The following is a 27,429-nucleotide window of genomic DNA, read 5'->3' on the forward strand; positions in this document are numbered from 1 at the left end:
TTCTTCTGGGTAGGAGAGGTGTCCAAACTAGTATCTTAAAAGCCATCACTTAAGGCTTTCTCGGGTTTAAATATAAATGTAAGGCTTGTTTGTTTGATCTGAGGACTAAACTCTCGTCACTTACCTTCTAGTCTTCTGTCTTGTTGATGTATGTCTTTAATAGCCTGGCTTGAAATAACATTTATGTGAAGGAGAAAAAAAAAAAAAAAGAATGCTGGTCAAACAAAGTTGGCCCCTTGGGGCCTTTTGTCTTCATATTTAGTTAATAAATTCATAAATTTGGACTTAGGTCTACTTAAGCTCAGGTTGGATTCAGGTTATCTGTGTGTGTGGTAGGGAGTACAGGTTCACTCATGTGTATAGGTGGATGTGCATGCCAGAGGACATCCTCAGTCTTCCATCAGAACTTGGAAGAATCAACAAAACCTTCCTACAAGCTACTGATGAACAATGATTACTATAAGTTGTTCAGCTTCATCCATTTCTTTAGAAAACCATTTATCTGAAGAAAGTAAGAAATAGAATTACCATGCTAATTATTAACAATTAATAGTAATAATAGTTCAATTTTTTTCTGCTTTCAGTACTAGGTATCAAACCCTGAGTTTATGTGGGCTAGATCAGCACTCTACCATTGAATTACATACCAAGTCTGGGGTTGATGAGAAAAGAAAGGGTCTTACTACATAGTAAGACCTTGACATACTGTGGCCTTGAACATATCATGTAGTCCATACTGGCCTGGGAGGCCTTTGCTTCCTGTTTGTAACAATTTCCTTTGAATCAAACCATTACCCCTGGAAGAAGGAGAGTGCCTCCTTAAGACTCAGGAAGCAAACACAACTCACAAGTTTCAGGAAACTTCTGAAACTTAAGGTTCCTTTCCTCATAAGGTCATGTGATCAGTAATAGCTATAGAGAGGAAACTCTGATCTACTAGGTTATATTGGGTTGTGCAGGGTGATCCAAGGATTCTGCTTTAATAAGTCACTACCCTTGCCAGAGTGGGCTTTTCAGTGATGCTATTGCCTTTGAGTTACAAATGTTCCTTTAAGTAATCCCCTCCCACCCCACACTTACTCCTTGTAAATTGTAAAATGAGCTCACTGGTTCACCACAATAGACTTAAGTGGAATCATTTCTTCAATCTGTCATCAATGCCCTTTTTAGGTGAGTAGATGTTTATTTCTGTCTCCCTAGCAAAAGTAGCACAGTATCCTCAAAGTGCTAAAATTACAGGCATGTACCATCACACTAAGACTTTAAAGTCAGTTTTTGTACTCTTTATTCCTTGGGAAAATAATGTTAGACTTGTTTTTATCTTTTATATTCTCACATTTGAATCTAAGTTAATCATGAATCAATGTCAGTAACAGAAATATCAAGAAAGACTAGAGTTAAGCTCAACTATTGAGTACTTATCTATCACTGTGAGGCAATGGGTTCCATCTACCACAGTTTTAGGAAGCACCCATCCAGAGTTTACTGCTTGATAGCTTGCATTTTGTTGTTGTTGTTGTTTCAATCCCCAAATTTTGGGATACAATTAACCCTCACAGTGTTATATAACAATTTGACTAGTCTTTCACAACCTCACAGTATCTTTCAAAGAACACTTCTGAAAATAAAATCTTACTCCAATCTTCTCCCACACTTTCATGTACATATGACACAGTAAATCACTCTTATATATACCCTTCCACATATGAGGGAAAGGGAAGCTTACCTTAAAGAAAATATCACTGAACTATGATCCCAAGACACCCCACCCAGCAGGAAAGGCAAGGAATGTCTTTCAGGTGGTTTTCATTTATATTCAGCATTTTTCTCTGAATACTATATATACACCTTCTCATTTTGGTTTGCAGTTCCTCTACTATCTTTTAAAATGAAGAAATTCATTCTTTTTCCATTAAGAGAATTCTCTATTTAGCTATATTCCTCCACTCCTTTCCTGTTTTTCTCCTTCACTCTTAAGTAGGATGTTTTTGTACAAAAGTAGGTCATAGAAAACTGTTAATGTCAAATCACTCAGAGTCCATTAATCCACCTTCCATGGCTTAGGAAGCAATATAGAACAGCACCAGGAAGCAATTCAGGCAGAAGATGCTAGTAATTCTAGTAAGCTTCCCTAATGAAATGTCTCAGTGGCAAGAAAATGAGCAATTTTTAAATATTGTACGGTTTTCAATGCCTTTTAAAAATCTCCAGATTTTAAGCTCCTAGAGGTTAATTAATAAAAGTCAATCTTTATCATGGCTCATTTGATTAATGGTTTGGCAAACCACTTTTTAGAAAGTTATCAGATTCAGAGAAGTGAAGAGAAACAAGAAGCCCTGGGTATAGTCAGAAAAATCTTGGTTTAATCTCTGATCTGCCATCAAGTTGTAGTTGTCGCATACCATTTATTAGCTACACTCCTCTCCCTCTGCAGATTGTTTAATATAAGCTAGAAGGTCACTTAGGTTCCATATAACCTTAGGATATTTCTACTATTTAGCTAATTCAAATTGCCCATATTTAACTTAATTCTGATCTAGTGCCAAACCCTATTTCAGAATATGAGAAAATGATGGAGACGGATAGGACCATTTGGTGTAACAGCAGGAAAATTACTATGAACATACTCAGGTAAAAAATACCTACCAAGTGTTGTCATTACATTCAGTCCCATCATTGTCTCTCCTTATTGATATACACATAAACACACACACACACACACACCACGGCATGCACGCACACACACATGCACACACACACACATCAGCAACAACAACAGCAACCAAACAATCCCCACACAAAACCATACCTATCAAACTGTCTGTAAACCAATGTGCACCATATTTCAACCTGTTAGCTAAAATGTTTGTTTGAATGGATGGATTCTTTCATATAAACTGAACATCTGGATGATCAAGGCTGTGGGAAAGGTAGATACATGGTTGGAAACTCCCCTTTAAAGACGGCTATATGAGGAAAAGTCATGACAATTCAGTTGTGAAGTTTGCATGCTTCCCAAACCTCCATTAATCGGTCTTAACTGTCAGAAACTCAACTAGACAATGTTCATTGCTTTGGTCTAGTATTAGCCTATGTTAAAAGGGAGATCTTAATCCTTTGTATTATACACTATGCCTGCCCTAATCATTTAATGCTTGAGCAAATTGGGTTGATTGATTCTACCTTTTAACAAATAAGAAAAAAAGTACAATTGAAACTGTTCCAAATTCTCTGTTCTAAGTGAGAGCTATGGGCATTGACCCTGGTGGGTTAGGAAAGGGGCTGGACTTAGTACTGAGGTTTAGATAGAGGTAGACTAAAGAGAGACCCTGGGATGGTATCTAGAGGCACACTCATAGCTGGGGTTTAAGAATCCAGGCTGAAGAAATACTAATCCAGAAGGACAAAAACTGTGAGGACCAGGACAAAAGACCAGAAGTTAGAGACCCCAGCCCAGAACACAGACTCAGAACTAAGGATCAGCATGGTGTCCTAGGTGTTTGTTAAAAGACTGGGATATAAAGTCACAGGAAGATTTTATAAAAAGCTAAAAGGAAAAAAAAAAAAAAAAGCCGGCTTAGAAAGAAGTGTGTCATAAAAGAAATAAGATTTGCGGAGGAGGAGTTGACTCAAACATATGAGAGTTTCTCAAAGATGAATTAGAAGATCTTTGAACAGCCACTGAGCTCTCCTGAAGGACTCAGCGGGAAGATACGCAGATGTCAGCAAAGTCTTGATTTCAGCCAAAGTTGTATTGCCTCCCACTCAGACAGTACACAAACACTGGTTTTGCTATTTTTCTTTGATTATTCAGTTGCTATGTCTCCAGAGGACACAATAATGATGGAAACTTGACAGACTAATGGGTAGACTAAATTAGCATAATGACATTTTCTCACCACTAGTTCATCCTGGAATACCTGGGAAGCTGCTGAATCGATCCGCATAGTGCACTTGAAAAGCCCACTTCTCCTGGATGAGCTCTTTACAAGAGCAGCTCTGCTTTGTCTACCTTCGCCCCCAAAGAGAACGTCCCATGGGGGCAGGGACTATTTTGTTCTTAATGAGTTCCCTGTGCCTCTCAGAATCGGGTCCCTCCTGCATAGCTTTTAGGGTGAGCTCATGAAAGGATGAACACAGAAGCTCATTTTCCACATCAACTACCTAGATTGGATCCACGATAAATAACAGTCCAAGGCTCTCTGCACACAGTCAAAACCTAAAGCTGAGTCAACAAGATTAGATACAAGTTCAGGACAAAGGAGCTTGCTTTCCTAAAGCTGTCTGATGTGAGAAACACTTCTGCTGGGGTCTCTGTCAGTGTGAACCTGAGACTTCTCTTGCTGGAGATAATAGCTTTTTGTTTTCCTGTCCTTCCCACACGCCTAGCCATAGACACGCTTTCTGTTTGCACTTCTGTCTATCTTAGGGTGCAGCTCTACATGGGTAGAAGAGATAAGGAAACAGAGGCCTGAAAGGATTATAACTAGGCAGCTTGGTCTTCGATTTTTAATGGCTCCAGTGGTAATAGACACTTGCAGCTTAAATTCTGCTTGAAATTTGAGCTTATTAGTGTTTGTGGCAGCCAATGAGACCCTATCTGAGACGATAAAGTGGGGCTGGTAAAACAGGTTAGAGAAGGAAAAGAATGCAAGCGCTTGTTCCATCTGGAGGACGTCCTGTGGAGTTACAGGGTACTTTTCAGTACCATCCAGAATATTGCAATAGCTGTGTTTTAAGGTTTTTGTGGTGTGTCATTATAACTGTTCAGTCTGTTTAGAGAATTTGACATTTAGATTGATCCAGTCCCCACAGGATGCAGAGGTTAAGGGATCCACCCATTTCAAAAATGGTCCACCTGTTGCTTTCTGATCAGTACCTACAGCCACTCCTAGAGGAGATCCACAGAAGAGAAGTACACAGAGAACTCTCCATTCAGAAAGAGTTCAGCTCTCCTGAGCTGGAATCAACATCCCAGTCCTCCTGAGCTGGAATTGGCATCCCAGAACTCTCCTTCTACATTCTCTGGGGGTATGACATAGCATGTTCCCAGACACTGTGGGTTAGGGGCAGATACTGACTGCAATTTTACCTTCAATGCCAGAGGTTCAAGTGGCACTCCTGCTGCCTTTATGCCTGGAGAGCACTTTCATTCATGCATTCCAAGGAGCAGCATGCTAGCTGGCTATGGGAATGGCATCATGGTCCTTGGCCTGCTATGGCAAAAAGTGCCACTTACTTGGGATGTACTGATATGTATGACACATACAAAAGTGGGTGAAAAGCTCTACAAAGATTAGGATATCTATTGTATTGGTGAAGTTTTGGTAGCATGCCAAAATTCTTGCCCAATTTTTTAAAGCTAGTATGGAATCTTGATATTCTTACACAAACTGTGTAAGGGCAGTGTGTGAGAGCAGAACTCCCTCAACTTACTGATTAGTAGATGCAGAAACATAATGATTTGGAGCACTACAACGGGGATGGCAGACACCCTGGTGCTAGTAGTGTATGTGATACAGACACCTACAAAGTTCTCTTGGAATTTCTAGAAAGTTCCAGAATTTTAGAACAAGTCCTTTTGAGAGTACTCTTCCACCAAACTCCTGTATCATTGGCTTCAGGTCATCAAGCTTCCATGGGACCAGAGCTCTCAAATCAAGAGCTGGTTGTGAGTATATCCCAATCAACTCAAGCAGCCATGTGGACACCAGCAAGCCTTGTTAGGAACCATTAGGCACAAATAGGTTTCATGAACAAGTGGCCAAACTCCTACATTACCTGTCCTACCACACCAATGCCACTCACTCTACTGACACCCATGCTCTACAACAGAATTCTCTAAAACTAGTTGATATGGGTAGAAAGGTTTGGGGCTGATTTACAAAAGGACAGCTAAGTGTGCTGCTGTGGGCTAGGGGAAAGGATCACTGATATACTGTGGATGCATTCAGGTGTGGCTCTAAGACCCAGTGACCGAGGAAACCTTCCAGGTAGAGTAAGCAGCAGTGTGTGCCTCTGGTCATCCACTGGGAACCTAATGAGACCACTATTTGATGAGTCTATAGCTATCAACAGAAAATTTATGTCTAGAACTTAGGCATGTATTCAGGATTTCTTGGTATTCCCAGGACCAGTTTGACTGTGGACAAGTAATGAATGCAAATATGGCTTGTATTGGTTTCTCTTTTCATTTCCATGACAAAATATTGACAAAGGCAACTTAAGAGGGGGGACATCATGGTGGGGAAGCTTTGGTGGCAAGAGCTTGATGGGATTAGTCACACTGTTTCATCAGTAAGAAACTAATGCATCAGAATGTGACTATATTCAAGTAAGCAGTGTGTTAGTTACCAAATACTTGAGATAATCAACTTTCAAAAGAAAAGGTTAATAATGGTTCACAGCTTTAGCATTCCCAGCCCAGGCTAGATGGGGGACACAATTCTGGGATTCCAAGAAGGTAGATGAACAACTCTGCTCATGTCTCAAGCTAAGTGAAAAGGGAGAAAAAGAAGGGGGCAAGGTCCTGCAACTGTTTGCAGTGGCATGACTCTAATAGGCCCTCCTCAAGGTCCTACCTCCTAAAGATCCCACTGCCTTCCCATCTGACAGCACCACTCTTGACTTTAACACATGGGTTCTGAGGGGCATTTGAGATTAAAAATATAACAAATAATTAAGCAAAAACATAGCTGTTTGGGAAGACCCTGACCTAACTGGTATACCTGCCAGGAGAATTAATTACATGAGGATATTCAAGGAATACCTAAATACAGAGCAAGATCACATGAAAATACAGCAAGAGAACAAGACAAGCAGAGAGGCATCAAAGGGGCCAGCCTTGCCAACACTATTCTCTTTAACTTCCTTCCTCCAGAATTTAACAATAAATTTCTGTTGTTAAAACCAGCTGGTGCATGGTATTTTAACATGAAAGCCCTATCAACTGGATATACCTACTCATCATTTTACTTGAAACATTTTCAACAGAGATGGTGTTCAAAAGCCACCTTAGCAGATACAATAAGATGGATGAACTCATCAGTAGTATATACTTGGTGGATCTGATATTGTGAGTGGGAACAATGCAGTGCCCCCACCACGTGTCTGACCCCCTATTGAAAGTTGTCTATACCATCCACACCAGTATGCACTGCTTCCAACAACTCACATGGCCACTGTGCCTTTCCATGCACACAAGTGCAGAGGGCTGAATATATTCCTTCACTAGACCACATCTCATATACAAAGGGTACGGAGAAACTCAGACAGAAGCTGCCAAATAGCAAACGGACACAATTTAGACAGATGCCCCAAACACTAATTATCTAACCAAACGGGTAAACAATCTAAAGAAGGGAAATGTGTGCTAGCATTTTCTCTGAGTAAAGTCAGGCTATTAAAAATAGAAATTCTTCATATGAGAAAAACGGAGATATCAATATACTGTGATTGTCCCCAAGGAGGCATAGTAGATCTAAATGTCCCCATTCAGACAGATAGCCATTAACAGCAGAGAAGTGAGGTCTACAGATACACTGGCAAGGGCTACTGAGCAGCAGTTCTGAGAAATCAAAAGGGCAGGCATGGGGACATTTTTATGTCAGATGGTAATGGTGCCCCTTCCTTGTCCCAGAGGCAACCTAGCAAAGGCAATCTCATTTTAAGTTTATCCTGTTTGGGGCCAAGAGCCTATGGGCTCTCTGTGAACACTGATCTCAATCTACAGAAAGCCTAACACTTATCTTCAAATATGGTCACTTCTGTCTCCTCACAATCTTTCCATTTCCTTATCTCTCCAATAAACCACCCTAGCTATTTTCTATTTTGGAAGAGGAGGAGGAAGATGCCTTATCTTTATTTACTTAAGATTAATATACTATGTGTTCCTACAAGGTCATGAAGCCAGCTCGCGGCTCTAATATGCTGCCCAAAGATGCAATGGACACATTTAAACACAGAACAAAAATATGTCTGCAGGAAAGGGAGGACAGAGTTGGTACTAGAGGGAGTGACAGTAGAAGAATATATTCCTACATTTGGGCAATAATTATAGCTCTAGAGTTTGTAGCTATTAAAGGCAAAAAGGGGGGCTGAAGAGAGATGGCTCAGACAGTAAAGGATTTACCCCACAAGCATGTGGACCTAAGTTTGATCCTCAGAACCACATTTAAAAAAAAAAATGGTGGGTATGGTGGTACATGCTTGTAGTCCCAGTGCCAGGAAGGTAAAAACACCAGGGCCACCGAGTCTTTCTAGCCAGCCAGCCTAGCCTAATTGTCAAGTCCAAGGCCAATGAGAGATACTATCTCAAAATACAAGTTAGCTGAAGTTTGCCTAACAACACCCAAGCTTGTCCTGTGATTTCTGTGAAAGACACACACACACACACACACACACACACACACACACACACACGAGGGAGGGATGCCTTGGTTGCCTGGCTTTAGTTTTGTGACACCATGAAAAGCCTGAATTTCCTAGAAGATCCTTAGAATCATTGCTGCAGTGAGAGCTAAGATAGATGACCTGGGACATTCTGCTTGCTCAATGATGTGGGAAGAGAAACTGCCCTTCCAATGCACACCCTGTCTGTAGAAGACACTGAACCTATACCTGAAAACAACTAGAGGACTGTGGGTCCATCCACCAGAACCAAGGAAAGAGAGTATCAAGACTAGGTAAGAAACACCAAAACAGAGCCTTAGGTTTGTTAAAGTTTTCCAATTCTGTTATTGAAGTTTCTGAAAGCTAAACTTGCCCATGTTTTCTCACTGCTGTGACAAAATACTTAACTAAAGCAATGTAAAAAGGAAGGGTTTGTCTTGACATATAGTTCCAGGGTACAGACCGTCATGCAAGAGAAGTGATGACAGCAGGCCCTTGAAGCAGCTAGTCACGTTGCATCTGCCATCAGGAAACAGGAAGTGATGTATGCTGCTGCTAGGCTCACTTTATTATTTTTTTACCTAGCCCAGCACTCTATGTCATGGAGTGGTGCAGCCTACACTGAGGGTATATCTTCCCACTTCAATTAACCAAGTCCAGATACTCCTTAATTGCATGTCCAGAGATTTGTTTCCATGGTGATTCTAAATCCCATTAAGTTGCCAATCAGTATTAACCATCACATCCCTCAAGACAACAAACACCTCCTAGAATTGTCCTATATGGATTTTTCACCTCTAGGAGAGCAGTCTCTTCCAAGACATGGGACCTCAACACTTTCTTCTCTGTTTCCTGACTCAGAAGCCCTCACAATCCAGTTGGTCCTAACTCTGTCCTTGAAAACCCTTCACCATTCCTGATTTTAAACACATTTTTGCATTCAACTCATATTAACAACCATTCTCCAGAGAAATGAAATGGTGTTCAATACAAGAGAAGATTTTCTAGATTGGCCCATACAGTCACAGAGGCTGAAAAGTCCCCCAATGCCCAGAAAAAGGATAAACAGGTTAGCCTTTAGATGCTCAGTCCAAGAAGCATAAAGCTTCATGGTGAAGGAAATTAATAAGGCCAACCTAATTGCTGATTAAAGTACCGATAACCACCCAGGGGGAAACTGGAACAAGTTTCCATACAAACATTGGAGAAGGGACAGCAAGATGATACAGCAGGTAAAGTACCTTCCCTAAGGCTGCTGGGCTGAATCCCATCCCTGGGATCCATGTAGAGGAGGGAAAAAAGTGATTTCTATGATTCTGTAGGTTGCCTTCTAATTTCCATAGTGTGCTGAGGCACATGCACACGCGGGTGCACACGCGGGTGCACACACACACACACCCACCATTTTAAGTAATTTTTCAAAATCTCAAAAATCTTAATTTTTCCCAGTACTTCATTCTCTCTCTCTCTCTCTCTCTCTCTCTCTCTCTCTCTCTCTCTCTCTCTCTCTCTCTCTCTCTCTCTCTCACCCACACACACAAAATCTCTAACATTAAGAAACCTGGCTGACAGCGTTAGGGATGTGACTGTGACCACCATCCATGCCCACCTTTACATTTCTGTGGGTGGTAGAGCCTCTATCTCTGCAGGAGGAGGCTTTGTTTACTTCCTTAGCCAGACACAGCCAAGCCATTTAAAGACCCCCACCCTCAGCTCTTGCCACTAGAAAAGCATTCAGTTAGAACCCACAAGGCTTCAGTGCCCTGTGAGGATCTTGGGAACCAGCAAGATTCATCAGAATTGTCCCCATGATGGGCCAGCAGTAGTGCCCACTGCTATCATTCAGGGCAGGCTGCCCTGGGGAGAGAGAATTTTAGGCAGAGCTGACAGCTGGAAGCTGATTGAGAGCCACACCCCCACAGCTGGAACAAATCTTACTGGAAGAGGCATCCAGGCAGTCCAGGTCCTGTTCACTGTGAGCTATGCTCTTCTGGGGATGGCATTTCCTGGCCTGCAGAGCAGGAAGTTAGAAGGGCATTCTTGCAGATTTCATTCCATCTATTTCCCAGACGATTGTTAGCAAAAGTAGCAGGAGCAATGAATGGAAAGCCAGGTGCTCTATTGTTCCTCAGGCCATTCTGGGGGTTGAATCCAGGGTCTTATAGATGCTAAGCAAGTGCTCTCTACCACTGGGCTACATCTCCCTGCCACAGGCACTGTCTGAGCACTCATCATGGATAAGGACCTTCACTAGCACCATGCTACCTACAGAAAAGAAAGGCTTCCAAAAGAGAAATGAGGTCTCGAAGGTGGAGACAAAGGCAGAGCTGGTACATTTTTCCTCCGATTATTTTAGGGCAACATGTGCAATCTTTCCATTTTGCTGTGAAACCCCCAAATAAACAGCTTGCATGCAAGTATAGGAAATAACTTGTTATCACTTTGTGCTCCTTGCTGATTGATAATTGGATGAACCAATTGTTTTTTATTACTGTCATTATCAGTTAATGATGCTTTGATTTCCCACTATGGAAGAAGGGCCCTGAACCTTTTCCTATTATCAGTATTCAATTAAAAAGTATGGCCCAGTTTCTCTCCTTCAGCGAACCCTGGAGTAAAGTCTGTTGAGGATGTGGCTGTGGAGAATGATAAGACAGCCTCTTATTCTAAAAATACATCGAAGGAGAAGAAATTGGCTGTCCTTTCTTTTCCCCCCTGAAGAAGCTAAAAAATGGCAGTTCTTTCTTGGCTCATTAGCTCTAGAAACATTCTGTAAAGATGGCCACCAAGGAAGCTCCTTTGTCTTAGAATGAAAGAAAAGTGGACAGAGAGAAGAGAAATCTAAGTGCTAGGAAATGTGTATCTCATTAGAAGCCAGAGGCTGCTTGGTAGGAGCTAAAATCGGATCTTAATTCGAAGCTGGAGCCTGGAGAGGACTTGACTCCTTTGTGGGACAAGTCGGAAGGGAAGGGGGTGAGTATTTTTAGGGATAAATTGTTTCTAACCTACAGAGAATTTATGACTACATGGATATTCATTATTCTGTGGACTCTCTTACATTTAAAAGACAGAGAAATCTGAAAAGATGAGAAAGAAATACGAAGAGAAAGGATTTTAATTTCTCTACATAGTCATCTTTTCTTCCTAAGGGGTGGGGGTAGGGAAGCAGAATCAATTTACAAAAATAGCCATTCCCCAGCTTTTCTTCCTCTGCAACCTTTCAAATTTAATAACAAACATGAAAGATAACACCCTCAACTTCAGAGTATTAAAGCAGAAAAAAAAATCCTCGATTTGGTCATCTTGGGTTCAGATGATTCCTTCAGAACAAAATAATCGACAAAGCTGTGGAGAACATGGTGTACTGGAGCAGGAAGTGAAGGTGTCACCACAGGGTTGAAGAGTGACCTGGGTACCACAATCACATTGTGTTACTCGTGGTGACTTGGGCTGGTCATTGCATCTCAGTGCCCCTATCTGCATTCTTGGGGATAGCTTAGCTCTCAGAATTTTCTTAGGGCTGATTTACACACAGAACCTGGTATAAGATAACAAATATGAGCAAGTCCCACCCCCCCACACACACACACACCCCTCAACTCTTCCCAGTTCACTTGCTCCAGAAGGCAAGATTCCTCTGGAGAGGAAGCAGAGTCTCTTAGGTCATTACGAGCGAGTGCATCTTGCCTCATGAGCTATTCAAGCAAATGAGCCAGGATGGCCCATTGAGAGCCCCTAGAGGGTGACACCAGGGCACAGAGAGTGCCCTATGACCAGATGCCCTAATGTTCCTGATCTGCTCAGCTTTGGGCCTTCTGATTTGTCTCAGTAGCTGTAATGAGGCTTCTTTTATCTAGACCCATGGGGTTTGGGAGGCTATTGTGAGCAAACATGGGGAAGATGGGAAGGACTCAAGAACAAAATGGAGTGTTTTCCCAGAGGCAGAATGAAGAGGACAAGAGTGAAATTTGGGACGTGTGGAGACGCTGCCTGCCACTCTGCGTAATTCAACACAGAGTAGGTTCTCCTTCAAGAAGGTCTTTTACAATCTACCAGAGTGAGGCTTGCCATGGACAGAACTGCAGAGTGAGCCTGGTATCTGAAAAGAGGGTGATTGAAAGGTTCAGGAATAATGCCTGAGACCAGAAAATAGTGTTGTTAAACATGCAAGCCCCTCCTAGGCACCAGCAGCCTCAAATCTCCTCAGACTGGTGGGGGGAGCTCATAGCCTTTAGCTCCTATGGCTCATACAACTCACAATTGAAGCTGGGCCCAAGTGATGGAAGTGGTCACAAGACCCCAATCCTATTTGTCATCTGAGCTCCAATGAGCCCTTTCCCCAACACTACATCAGATGCCAACATTATTTACACTTCTTCATAGAAATTATGGAAAAACAAACATCACTCTCTGTGTTCTTCCTCTTGTGAGCAGCCAAAGAGTTTAGAGGAGATCAAGGTGTGTTTAAGCTATGACGAGGCTAGGCAGTCAAATGCAGCTGAGCATGTTTCCTGTACATAAACCAAAATAGCATATCTAAATCCATCTTATTTTTTAATGTGTATTTTAACCAATATGCTAAGCAGGAAATTTATTTTTATTTTCTTCTCTCTATGCATTTAATTTATGCTTTCTCTTCCTATGTAGGAAGATAAGGCCTACATGACCAAGAGATGAACCAACCTGTAGTCTGCCTGAGGGCCTAGCAACAGGTGCTGTCAGTGGTCCTGATCATGCCTAGTCAACATGTGACCACACAATGTCACAGATTGGAATGCAGCCTTGGGCTAGGAGGAGACTATGTAAGGGTTTCCCTCTTGTTGAGTGAAGGAATCTGACTCGAATCTGCTGTTGACTTGGAGCTTGAGGGAGCCATTAGGCTCCAGCAACACTCCTCCTCCATTCCCTCTTCCTTTTCCTTCTCTTTCCCTCCTCCCCTCCTAGATCACTGAGTGAAAATTCAGCTGGACATGGTGGCACATGCTTGTAATACTAACACTCTGGAGACTAAGACAAAGGATAAATAGTTCACCCTGGGCTATATAGCAAGATCCTGTCATAAACAAAAGTGGGCAGGGAGGAAAAAAAGGAGGGAGGGAGGGTGAGAGGGAAGGAGGAAATCTCTGTAGGTATCTTGCCTTTTCTCATAAGTTTAGATAATCGAAGGACCCTCTGATGGATAGCTAAAATGCTGCTGTGTTAGTTAGGACTGGCCAATAGAACAAAATTAATAAAGTGAATACATATTAATAGGGTTTTATTACATTGGCTTGCATGATATGATCCCAGTAGGTTAACAGTAGCTGTCTCACACCTAATAGGTAGTTAGTTGCTCAGTCCATGAGTCTGGATGTCTTGGCAGTTCCAATCTGTCACTGAAGGCCAGGAGGGTTCCTGGAGAGCTGTTGATTTTCAGTATATGTTAGAAGTCTGAGAAAGCTGGTTCTAGCACCAGCAAAGGAATAGAGCAATGGTAGGGTAGATGGACTTGCCAGTAAAATTCAAGGCAAGTAGGCAAAATTACAGTTCCCCTTTTCCAGATGTTTTTGTCTAGGGTGCTACCCTAGACAAAAGGTGGGTGGCACCTTCTTGGTGGCAGCCCAGAAAAAAAAATATGGAAAAGGGGAACCAGTTTGAGACCCCCATTACAGTGAGAACTTAGCAATGTAGACTGATACAGCTTGATCCTGGCAAGGTCTACGGTTGCCTAGGAACGCCTGAGATATTTTCCCAAATTTGGCTAGGTCAAGCCTATTATAACAGTACCAAGATTTGATTTGGCCATTTTCACATTTTTTTCCTCATACTTCATAAGTACACAGTGTTATTATTCAGATACTAAATGATGTACCTGGGATTATCTAGAAAGCATATCAAATATTCTTTTCTAACTTCAATCTTTGTCAAATTGAACTTCCCTCCTACATTTCAACCAAAGCACATATTACATTCAACACAGGAGCAGAATTCTACTGTCTTCCAGTAAGACAATAAGGAAATTTGAGTTAAAAATGAAAAAAAAAATCACTCCTCTCTGAGTAATTTTCATGCTAAAACTTGTCATTTTTTCATTTAAATGTGTTTGTGGTAACAACACATATGAGTTGTTAAATTAACATTTAAAAAATTGTCCTAGTTTACTTCAATATAGTGAGAATAGCTATCATCCCCATTAACCAAAACTATCTAGGAGCTGCAATTATCTATAAAGGCACAAAACATTCTGAGACCAAAATTATCAAGAACTACTTCTCTAGCCCTAAACATTTAGCCAACACCTCCAAATTTCATCTGTTGAGATTGGAGCTGCCTCTCCACAAACCACTTGAACAGAACATCAAGAAAGCTGGCCTGTTGTAGGATATTATTTTAAGGTGTGTTACTTTTGCAAAGATGTGTTTGATTAAATAAAATTCACCTGTGGTCAGGAGACTGGATCAGTATTTAGCTGACAGGAAGATGTAGGGAGGAGCCAGGTAGAGAAGGTTTATAAGGGACAAGAACAAGCATGAGAACTAGCATGAGGAGTTCCTGGGAGCTGCAAAGAGGTGAGCTAGATGAGCTGCTTGCTATTCACTCTACCTGGGAAGCAAGGTTCTACCTGCTATTCCCATGCACCTTTCTCCTCTGCTGCTGCACAAAATCAGCCCAACTCCATTCCTGTCTCTTTGTACTTCTCAGGGTGGTTCAGACACTACCTCACAATTCCATTAAGCTGCCTCACACACACTAAGTTCATAGTAAATAGAAAGCAAAAGTTGCCTTCCCGATGGTAAGGGATGGTGGGGCTCAACAGCTCTCTCCTTCTCCAACATTTCTCAACAAGGCTTATCTGTCCACAGGTGGCAGGTGATTACAAAACATTGCAAATTCTCAACCCTAAGACTCCCACTCCACAGCCTTACAGAATGTTGATTATATTTCAAATTGAAACCTGGTTTGCTTACAGTTATTCATGGTCATGAATAAAAAACCATGACCAACTAGACTGCCATCCACTTGAGGGTCTGCCTTATTCCTCTGTTGATCCCCAGGCCTCAAACAAGTAGTTCTGTTGAGGTGTTGGTGGAATTTCTCGAGGCCATTTCTAATCTAAGGGAGAATTGCAGTCAGCATGAATTCTTCATTTTCTGGCATCTGTTTTTTTTTTTTTTTTTTTTTTGTCCACATTATTGGTAAAGAAAATGAAACAATGCCACAGGAAATATAAAGCAGAAGGCAGCTAGGAATGAGTGAGCCCAATGCTCTCAGGCTAAATAGGACTCTGAATGAGGGTGTGATGATTTAAGAACATCATGAGCCAGATTCAGGGGAGACAGCTGCAAGTTCAAGACAAATTACTGCCTGCAGCCATCTGTGCTGTCCTTCCTTGAAGCACACCAGAAACATTGGTACCATCATCTCCGGAACCTCACAGAGATACAACCAGCTCGTGGGATCACAGAGCATCTGAGAGAATAGGCATTTCAGGCACCTCTGGACCTACCTGTCATTTGCAAAGGAGCTGATATGATGCCTGTGCACCTGGCTGGCTAGGGGTGAATTCCCTTCTATGACTTCTTTCCAACTCCTGGGCCAGTGTCCCTGAACTGCTCAGTCAATATGTCTGGCCATCACAGAGTGCCAAATCCTGATAGATACAGGGATGATGTCCGACTTGGAAGACTTCAACAGAAAAATTTGCAGAGAGACAGCAAGAAAAAGACAAGGAGAGATTGGAAAGGAGGAAGGAGGCTGGGGAGTGAAGAAAACAGAACAGTCCTAAGAACACAAAAGCTAAAACTATGTTTGCAAACAAAGCAAAACAAAGCGCCCCCTCTGGCTCCCATTGATCTCCCACTGGAAGGCTGAGTACTCATGCTCTGTGGCTGAGTGGCAGCAAATTACCGCAAACAGCAGCTTTTGGCAACTCTCTCTGGTCATATCACAAGTCCTGGAAATGCTCAGATGGCTCCTCAGTTCAGGTCTCACAAGGCTATAAAAGCAAAAGAGTGGACTAGGCAGTGGTTTCCCCATCAAGAGTTGTCACATCTGTTTCAGTGTGTGAACAAAATTTGGTTCCTAGTGTCTGAAGACTTGCATAACTTATTTGAAAGCCAGCAAGGGAATATCTCTATTCTTTGAGAAATGTTCAATACTGTCCTATTTAGGGAATTCAAAGACACTGGCTTAGGAGTCACAGAAGAGTCATAAAGGAAACTTGTCCTTTGTGAAACAGGTGATAGCACATTATACCTGCTCTGTGCAAATGACAGACTGGTCCTGGTTGATGTCTGAAACTCCCTTTCACACAGGCCCATTGCCATGCTTACTGTTAATTGTTGACTTAACAGATGCTTAAATCTGCTTGGAAACAGGCCTCTGGGCATGTTTGGCAGTATCATCTTGATTACATTAATTGAAATGGGAAGACCCATCCACTGTGGGTGGCACCATTCCCTTAGTAAGGATCCTGAACCACATCAGTGGAGAAAATTAGCTGAATGGCAGCATGCATACTTCTCTCCCTGTATCTGATTGTAGATGGGAATGTGGCAACCTGCTTCAAGCTCTTAGCCCCTTTACTTTCCCACCATAATAGACTGGATCCTTGAACTTGAGATACATCAACCTCTTTCTCCTTTGAGTTGCTTTTATTAAGATATCTTACCAAGACAACAGGAAAAGTAATTTTAAAAACAGCCATCTAAGAGAATTTTCTATTGAAATTATCAAGTTAACATATTAGTAATTGTCCCAGACAGCTGGGCAGCAACGAGGGCCTGAACCTCAAAGGACCTGGAATGAGGGACAAGAGACACAGGAAACAGGCAGCAAGACAGGCTTTCTGATCAAGCTGCAAAAATTTATTTTTCTCAAGCATGTTATATAGTCATCAGGGCAGGAAGCTAGGTAAGGTAGGCACTCACATGGGGGAGATCATTGCCTGGTAACGGGACCACAGGAAGTTCTTAGTCATAGGTCACTGAAGGTGAGCAGGGTATCAGCTAAGAGGAAATGCAGGTAGGGATAAGCAGGTTGTTAACAGGGGAAGAGGTCACAGGAGTTGCTAAATACCCTAACTGCATAAGGAGGGGTTACCAAGTAACCTAACTGCATTCCTGTAAGCCCTAAATTCTACTTGTCAGGAAGTTGGGGAGGGGGAGAAGGATGATTGGGACTGAAGGTAAGCAATCTTCTAACTCAATGGGCTATTCTTAAAATAGCCCATTAGGGCTGGCATTCTAAGGCTTATGCCCCAATCGCTCCTAGCAAGTAACCTAATTGTGCAGTAACATCCCACCATAATTTACTATCTTCATATACATTATGGGTAGGGACACATTAGAGGGTAGGGTTTAGGTCCTAATGGCCCAGGGCTTTATGCTTCTTTGAAATATAAAATATATTCCCTTTCTCTTAACTTCACAACAATCTCATCCTATCACAACATCATAAAAAGTCCAATATATATTTATATATTGCTTTTCTTACTGCAATGGTTTGTGCATCTGTGTCTCCCTCAATATTCATATATTGAAACATAATGCCCAATGTGATAGGATTAAGAAGATTGAAGCTGAAGAGATGACCCTATATATAGGTAAAGCTGCTTGTCACACAAGTATAAGGACCTGACTTCAAGCCCCCAGAGAGTACATAAAAGCAGGGTGGGTAGTGTATGTACCCATAGTGTTCTGACAGGGAGATGGGAGGTGGGGATAGGAGAATCTTCAGAAACTCATGGAAATAACCCAAAATATGCAGAAAACAATATAGAAATCATGTCATAAACAAGGTGAAAGGTGAGGACCAGCATCTGAATTTGTCCTCTGATCTCCACATGCACACCATGGAATACAGAACACACACAGAGAGGACAGAGAGAGAGAGAGAGAGAGAGAGAGAGAGAGAGAGAGAGAGAGAGCGAGAGAGAGAAAGCAAGAGAGAGAGAGAGAGAGATTTGAGATTTTAGAGAGATGATCACAACATGAGGGAAGACCATATGCATGGAATTTGTGGCTTTATTAAACAGATCTTAGTGAACTGCCCTATTCCCTTTACCACATGGGACACAGAGAGAAAGTGTGGTTGATGAACTATACACACAATCCGCCAGCTCCTTCATCTTGCACTTCCTGCCTCCAGTCCTATGAGAAGTAGTTCCCCTTGTTTGTGGTTGTATTGTTTCTGTGTCTCTGTGACAGAAACAACTTAAGGGGCTCATGGTTTCAGAAGGTTTCAGTCTGTCACAGGGAGGTGAGAAGGCATGGTGAAGTTCACGGTGATGAGAACATTTGGCAGAGTCTCTTCCAAGTACAGTGCGCCAAGAAGCAAACACCATGGTTGAATCAGAGGCCCAGGCTATAACCTCCAAAGGCCCCTATTGTTTTTCTCTGAGTTGTTCTATTTTACCAATAAAGACTCGGGAGTCAGATGCTGGGGATGAATCCAAGAAGCAACCGGATGACCTTCCTTTTAAAATGGCCAGGTACTCAGTAAGAGAGCATCTCTCCACCTGTCCCAAACCAAAATGCCAGCAAATACCTAAGTCCCTCCCTACTCCTTCCTGTGGGTCTTGCTGTCTTCCTGGGTCCTCCATACTCACTATGACTAATCCTTGTCAACTAGTTGTTAGCTCCACCCCATGATTCAAGGTGAATTTAATTTAATTAACATAGTCTTAGAGTATCACAGTGTGGCCAAACGTCCCCCCAAATCTCCACAGCCTCCCAAACTGCTTCTCAATATGGGGACCAAGAATACGATGCTGTAGGAGACACTTCATATTCACATTGGGAGGACCAGTGTATTGCAGCTTGTTTCAGGGGCCTGACACTGACAAACTAAGGCCTAGACTTTGTAAATGCAAAGGTAACAATTCTAGCCATCTGTCAGTTAAACAGATGGTAGATTTATTATTTCTAAATATGAAGACATTTGTTACACAGGTCTGTCACACCTGTCATTACAGGATGTCCTTTAAATGACACACATGCAGGCTGTGATGCTGAAGTTCTACAGCTATACTGGATGTGTCCATAAAGTGCCACCATCATTCTCTGGGCTCCTCTATGGGCTTGCAGTCATCTTCCAGCTAATTTCCTTAGCTCTTCCACTCAGAATCATTTCATCTGAAAGCAAAACTTTCTAAATCCATTTGACATGTTCATGCATTTTGTGCTTCTTTTCTTCAGTTTTAATGGCCACTACTTCAAGGATTAATGAGACGTAGCTGTAAAAAATCTAAAGGATAATTGATTGGTCTTGTCCCGTTGACAATTTGAAATGTGCATTTTCAATTTTTGAGCTGAGAAAATATTTTACTTTATTTTAAAGTCATAAGTGGAATAACTTGGTCAGATAGCATTTTTCTGTGTAATGAGATTATGCAGTCTGAGTTCCATGGAACTACTACAACAATGCTATTTAACCATTTATTTCTAGATAATGAGGCATTCTTGAATTCCTGGAATGGGTTCCCATAGAGTCAGGAGCTATAATTGTCTTAAGGTGCCTCAAGTCCCTGTGGGCTGGCATTTAATAGGGGCTTGCACATAGATAGAAAGTATGGTTCATCTATAGTTTCCATTTATGTACTATCATTGCCTTTTATATTATGATTTTATGCTGAAATTATATAAAAATAGCATCTCTTCCTTTCTAAGACATTAGAAAAGTTCTAATCATTTGTTATAAAATTTAATGGAATTTGATTATGAAACTATAAAAGCCCAGTTTTGTGTTGCTATTATTGTTTGTTTGGTTCTTTTTTTTTTTTTTTTTTTTTTATGGTCAATCTTGACAACTTTCAAAGTATCTTTCAGGATAATTTATTTATTTTATATGAAGAAAATGATTAATTTAACATACCTACAATTTTACCATCCACAGTGCATCCAAGGCATCTCTCAGAGAAATAGGAGATTCAGACTTGAGAGCATCCAGTCCTGGCTGGTCAGTTTTTGAGCTTAGTCATAGTTTTTGAGCTTAGTCATGGGTGGTTCCATGGTCAGCTCTGAAGGTCAGGCTGTGTAGAGCAGGAAGGTGACTCTGGCCTGTGAGTGACAGCTGTCCTGGTCTACCTCCTGGAGCTGCATGTAAACACAGGGTCATTGACATGGAAGTGCAAACCAGGTATCACCCTTATAGGATCCCTTTTACAGCATGTGATCTATACTGGGTTCAGACCTTTCTCCACATTTGCTGGGCTCATGAGTCCAGGTCTAGTACCAATGTCTGTTTTTATTTGGTTCTTGGATTTTCTAAATTGACAATTTATAATTAATTTATCAACTGAACTATGTTTTTCAAAACCTCACAAGTAATTCCTTCTGCTTTTATTTTGTGGGATTGTTCCCCTCAATTTGAAATTGGGTACTTAGTTAACTGACATTTACTCTTTCTTTAAAAAGAAACAAATAGAAAGTGTTCAGATATGAATTTAATTCTGTTTAATATCTTTGGTCATGACTGTGGGTTTTGATAATTCTCATTTCCTAGACCATTCAGAAATTAAACTACTTCTTTAAGAGTTATTTCAAATAGGTGATCAAATTTGTGGTGAGGGCATGAATTCTACTTTGATGCTTATTCCTAATTTCAATTCATCCTTTCCAAATTATGTAATCTATACTATTTTTATTTAGAGGAACTCAACTAGTTTCATTTAATGCTGTGGGATATTTGTATACTATGTGGAAATGCATTGCTGTGATTAGTGTAATAAAAGACTGAACTGCCAATAGCTGAAAAGAGGTTAGGCAGGACTTGAACTTGAGGAAGAAGGGTAGAGTCACCACAAGATGGAGAGGAAAGAGGAGGTGCAATATGAAAGAAAAGTAAAGAGCTATGAGGCAAAATGTAGATTAACATAAATGGGTTAATTTAAGTTATAAGAGCAAATGGGACAAGCCTAAGCCAAGGCCTAGCTTTCATAATTACTAAGAAATGTCTGTTTCATTATTTGGGAGCTGGCTGATGGGACAGGAAAAGACTAGTTATAATCTGGCATATGGTCAATGTTTGCTTTAAAAATAAATAATTAGCAGAAAAATATGTGTTTTCTGGGGCTGCAGAGATGGCTCAGCAGGCAAGAGATGAACAACTCTTGGAGGGAATGACTGTCTTTGGCTCCCAGCACCATGTTAGTTGGGGATCCGAGGTCTTTCCCCAGAGGAACCTGCACCCATGTGCACATATCCACACAGAGACACACACCTATACACTTAAATAAAGTTTTTTTATTAAAATGTGTCTTCTGTTTATAATATATAAAGTTTGATACCTAGATTTTAACATCAGTATCCACGGATAAAGCATTCATATCTCAGCTGTTTTTGTTCCTAAATCTTACCAAGGCCTGGGAGATGAGGATATAACACCCGCTACAACTATCATACTAATTAATTTTTACTTACATTTATCTGCACTTTGTACTTCAAAACTTCATTTGCCTTGTAGAATTCCATTATTTTAACTACATCATTGGGAACTAAACTCCTTAGCATACTTCTTGATTATTCAATATCTTGGCCTCATGTTTATTGGGCAAACTTCTGTTTTTAAGTTACTTTTGTTGGCTCCTTCGGATACCATGTTGCCAGGTATTTGCTTCTCAATCGATCCTGGAGATGTTTTTGTTGTTGTTGTTGTTGTTGTTAAGTAGGTCATCTACCATTAGTAAAAACTAATTCATTTGGTTTTGGCATTCATTTAATATGTTACATTTCTAAAGCTTCTTTTTATTTATATTTATGCTTTTTCATTTTTTGTTACTTTAGACTTTAGGTAGGTGTATAGCTAATTATGTTCTTAATGTAAAGTTTCAGTTTTATGCCTAAAGACATGGTACTTACTACTTCAATTTTGACATGGAAGAAGAACCAATGGAAAAAGACTAACCCAAAATGCAGAATTTTGGGGAGAAAGATAGTGGGAAGGATAAAATAGTAAGACAATGTGTTAGATGTAAATCATGGGTCTATGTTAAAGATTTTAGATTGGAAGACAAGCTCTAGGTGTTCGTTATACTATTATACTTTTCACTTAGAGAGTATTTGTAGTCTGTATTCATCAAATGATTAAAAAAAATTATAACACTGGGGGCGTGAGAATATATACCTGAAATCCCCCACTTGAGTGGCTGATGTACAGGGTAGAAAGACTGTAGACTGAGACTGTGTCTCAAAATAAATACATGTGTTAGTTAAATAAATATGTATAGTTTAATTAACAAATTATCAGTTTATGGGTTTCTTTTATTCTCGTTTGCTTTTCCACATTTTCATGCTCTCCCCAGTTCTCAGTATACCAGTTTTTGTTGTTGCACTCTTGACTTTTTAGTCAAGAGTAAAGTATTATTTTGATACTGTTTAGTTAAAAGAACACCGAAACATATGCACAATGATTTCAGCAGTAATAGAAAAACATGTTAAAACTCACTGTGCATGTAAACAAGCACCAGAGTATTAAGACACATTGTGAGAGTATTTTACTAGTGTTCTCAAATTATGTGTTCTCATTTTCTCTGGGAATTGTTCTTTATGAGCTAATCAATTAAATGAAAAGGATCGACATAACACAGCAGCACTCTCCTGACAAACTCCATGATGAAACAGTGTGTCTGGATGAATGATTTTTGGCAGATTGTGAAAGCATAAAATTGTTGGCAAACTTGCACCTGAAAGAACTCATTTAATGCTAATTAGCTATTAAACAGGTGAAAGTAAGTAAGGTGAGAAAGAGAAAGTCAAACAAACCTGTCCAAATAGTAACAACACAGGGGCACAGACTACTCCTGAGCTAACAAATTAAAATATCCCAAACAAATAGGAGAGCGTACACTGAAGTCTTTGTTCCATTAATGTATAAAATCCATGTTTCTAAGTGCTTATCTAACCAAAGAAGGTGTATTTTTAATTAGTTCATGCTTTACCAATCAACTTCACATTAGCATAAGAGTTCCTACATGGAAAGAATTTAATTGTAGTACAGAGTAAAATTACTTGATATTTTAGTCAGCCTGAGGAGCCTGCCATGGATAAATGTGTACTTACAGATTTTTTTTCAGATGTGACAAATAGCCCTGGACTCCCAGGGTCCCAGTCTGAAGCTCAGCAGATGTGGACTTTGCAAATCAAACCCCCATCAATGACAGCAAATGTTACCCAGACTTCGAACCCACTGGTAGAACTGTGTGCAAATGGCTGACATTATTTTTATCTGAACTCCCTCTCCAAATACCAGTGGCTCCCTAGGGTTGCCAGAATAAGTTAAATGCTCTTTATACAAAAAGCTGAAAGTTTCAACCTAAAACTTTCATGCTAATGAGAGTATTTTCACCCTCCTTGAGGCTCAGGGTTACAGTCTCTGTCTTCCCAGAATATCTGTTCCACAATGAGGCACAACTGAGAACATGGGGGTCTCCTCTGTCTTTTACATCCTTCACTCCCTTCTAGAAGACAGGAGAACAACCTTGTTCTGATTGATTTAGCATCTTCCCTTCCAAGCCTTTGTGGTGGAAGTGTCTCTTCAGGATTGACATCCCTTAAATACCCATGGGATCCCCAACTCTCACTCTCTGTATCTTTTAGACCAGTATTATTCAACCTGTGGGTTATCTAAGACCATTGGTATACACAGATACTTACATTACGATTCATAACAGTAGCAGAATTACAGTTATGAAGTAGCAACAAGAATAAACTTATGGGAGGGTCACCACAACATGAGGAACTGTATTAAAGGAGTGCAGCATTAGGAAAGTTGAGAATCACTGTTCTAGACCAAGTGTCCCTTGAGGTACTATAGTGAGATATTCACCTTGTCCACACCTGTGGCATAGACACAGGGTGAACAGACTTAACGTTACCTGGGGAAACTAAGCCCGAGGAGGGAGCTTGGAGAGCTCTCTTGCTTGCAACGCGGGTACAGGAGTACATCTGGAGGCATCCTTGGGACCAGGAACCTGCTGGTATTCACCGTCTATGTTGTAAGTTATATCTCCCTATTCGGCCTATTTGTTTCTCCTGATCCTTATTAAACACCAATAAGGTACACTCAACAGTGTCCTATCATTAGACTCAAGACACTATGCTAGGCACCAACACGGATATTTTGAGAATGTGAAACATACAAAAAGTAAGTCATCACAACATAAAGTATATAATGAAGGGGTGATTGAAAGAAACTCTTTGGGATTATAGAGGAAGTAAGATATAACTTCATAGGAAAATACAAGTTCATTGTAGCAAGCTACATTTTAGAGGGGACACAGTTCAGAGAAACACAGTGCTATTGTATGTTCTATTGTATATTCCCAAGAAGAAATAACTCTGTGCATTTGAGAAAGGATAAGATAGCCCTAGCTAGTTATAGGATGGGAATTTGATGGGAGAATGGGATGGGATGGTATAAGTTCTGCAGGAGCACATTTTTCTTTTAACATCTTTTAAGGAAAGCATTTGGCAGTTGAAATTACTTTTGCCTTTTCCAGACAATGCCACTTTTCTAAGGTCAAATTTTGTTTCTCCTCTCTAAACAAAATAACCACCATGGGAATGACTGGTCACTTTATGGAGGTGCTGCACAAACTCTCAGCTTCAAGGGTGGACTTGACCTAATATGATTTAGCATTCTTTCCCAGTCATTCTCCAACACTGTTAGATTAACAGTGTCAGGAGATTAACAGACAGGAGACAATGCAATATGCAGGACCTGCCACCAAATTGATTATGGTATTGACTATCATTGTGATCAAAATCAAAAGAAAACCCACTTATAAGAAAGAACTACGGTTCAAGTCACCTCTCAAAATATTCAACAAATACCAGAGTAGAATGTTATCTAAAGTGATAGTAAATTGCATACTGGGAAAACTACTGGTCCTGCATCAACAGTGAAGTTTCCTTCAATAAAGGGAAAATAACTACTGCCTTAGGGTACACTTGGTGTAGGGTTGGAAGGAAGATGTGAAAATGAAAAGTAATAAAATGGCCATTTGTAGAATGGTAGGATGGTTTCAAGTGAGAGATGTGAATAGGCCACAAATCTATAATATATAATTGACTCAGAGGAAAATGCAGTTTGTGTCTTATAAAAATGGAAAAAGAAAAGAATTTTTATATCAATAAATGTTTAACAAAAAGCTACTTGTATTAAACTAATTTTATCTTTTTTCTTAAAAAATCATGGAGATCTATCAAACTTTTCCTACATATTCATCTATTCAGTGTTTCTAAATTATTAATAGTAGTGTAGCTTTTAATTTTCCTACCAGAATGAAAGGAGATACTGTATTATAAGAATGGTGAAGATTTACACATTTAGTCATTCCATGGAGATGTAATGCCTAATTCTTCTAGGCATTAACAACATAAACACCAGCGGTTCCTTTCCCTGTTATACAGTGGTAAGATTCTTACAAGAACAAAGTATCATAGGGAAAGATGTGCTTGGTGTCATGATGAATGTATATACAAGGTGCAGGAAGCATAAATAGTATTTAACCTAGAGAGAATATAGTGTGAGAATTCCAAGTGAAATGTGTCCTGAGCCAATAGTGAATACACCTTATCCAAGGAAGAGAAAAAGATTTCTTTCCAAGCAGATGGCTACAAATGATTGCAAATAGACCTTCGTGGAAACACAAGTGGTTAAATAAGCCTAACCTGACAAATCTGATGAGGAGAGAGGTCAGGCTGGTAAGCTTAGAGACCATATGTGAAAGACCCTTCAGTTATGTCCAACCTGCCAACACTGGGGCAAAATATTGCCATCTACAGAGTTCACACTTGGGAGCTTCACAATTGAATTTTCAAAAACAATTCATAATATTCTAAATTTATAATTTGTTCTGGGTCACTTTCATAGCTCTTCTGGGCCATATGTGAGCTATGGGATACAGACTGGACATTCCTAAGTCATGGCCAAAGTTTAGACTTCACTGGAGGCTAGGACAAAGTAATCAACAGCATGCCCATATTGTTAAAAGGAGAATATCATGTTGTTATTCAAGACCAATTATGGAATATTAATAATGAGATAGAGATGAAATGTCTATTGGGACAGAACAGTAGAAAGCCTTATTTTAATTCCAACCCAATGACAATGATAAGAACACAGAGAAGAGAATTCTTTCAAGAAATGAAAAGGTGCGAATCTAGAGGACTTATATGAACATGGATGGTAGAGAACAGGGTGAAACATCAGGGAACCAGCTATTGAGATTAATAACAGAAGTATTGAGAGGCAAAGTATGACCATAAGTGCATACATGAAAGTAGAAAAGAGATCTCAGGTCAGTAATCTAACTTTTTAGTGTGACTAAGAAAGCAAATTTTTCACAAAGACCAAAGAAAGAAATAATAAAGATAAATGAAGTAGAAAGTAGGAAAAAGTTAATCGGATGTTTCTTTGTAAAGATTTTTCAAGTTATTTAAGCCTTTAGTTTGGTTGACTAGAAAAACAAACAAACAAAAACACTACTCTGAGCTGTAAGCACAGCTAAGCTAGAGCCAAGAGTATGTGAGAATGATGTGTTCTATCTCCAGCACTTTCAATGGTAACAAACCTAAGATTACCAAAGTAAGGAGTGGAAGAGAGGCATTACTACCAACCTTACAGAAATAAAAAGAATTAGAGAGTATTGGGAATGACTGAACACCAACAAATTAAATGACATAGATGAAATGAATGAATTGGAAGTACATAGCTTACCAGAATTGAATCATTGAGAAATAAAAAATGTGACCAGATCTATAAGCAAGAAAAAAACCAAGTCAGTAATTGTAAGCTTCCCAACGAAGAAAATCTCTGAATCCAACAGCTTCATTTTGATGCCTATCAATCATTTAAAGAGTAAAAACCATTCCTCGGAATCTCCCAAAGAGGGACAATAACTAAAGAGTCAGGACAGTTTTCAACTTAGGAATTCTTAGGCTAGTGTTATTCTGATATCAAACCCAGATGAAAATACTGCAAGCAAAGAAAATTACAGGTCAATATCCCTAATGAACATTGAAGCAAAAAGATGGGGAAGAACAGATAATCATCTCA

Source organism: Phodopus roborovskii, unplaced genomic scaffold (genome assembly GCF_943737965.1).
Source record: "Phodopus roborovskii unplaced genomic scaffold, PHOROB, whole genome shotgun sequence".
Classification (NCBI taxonomy): Eukaryota; Metazoa; Chordata; class Mammalia; order Rodentia; family Cricetidae; genus Phodopus; species Phodopus roborovskii.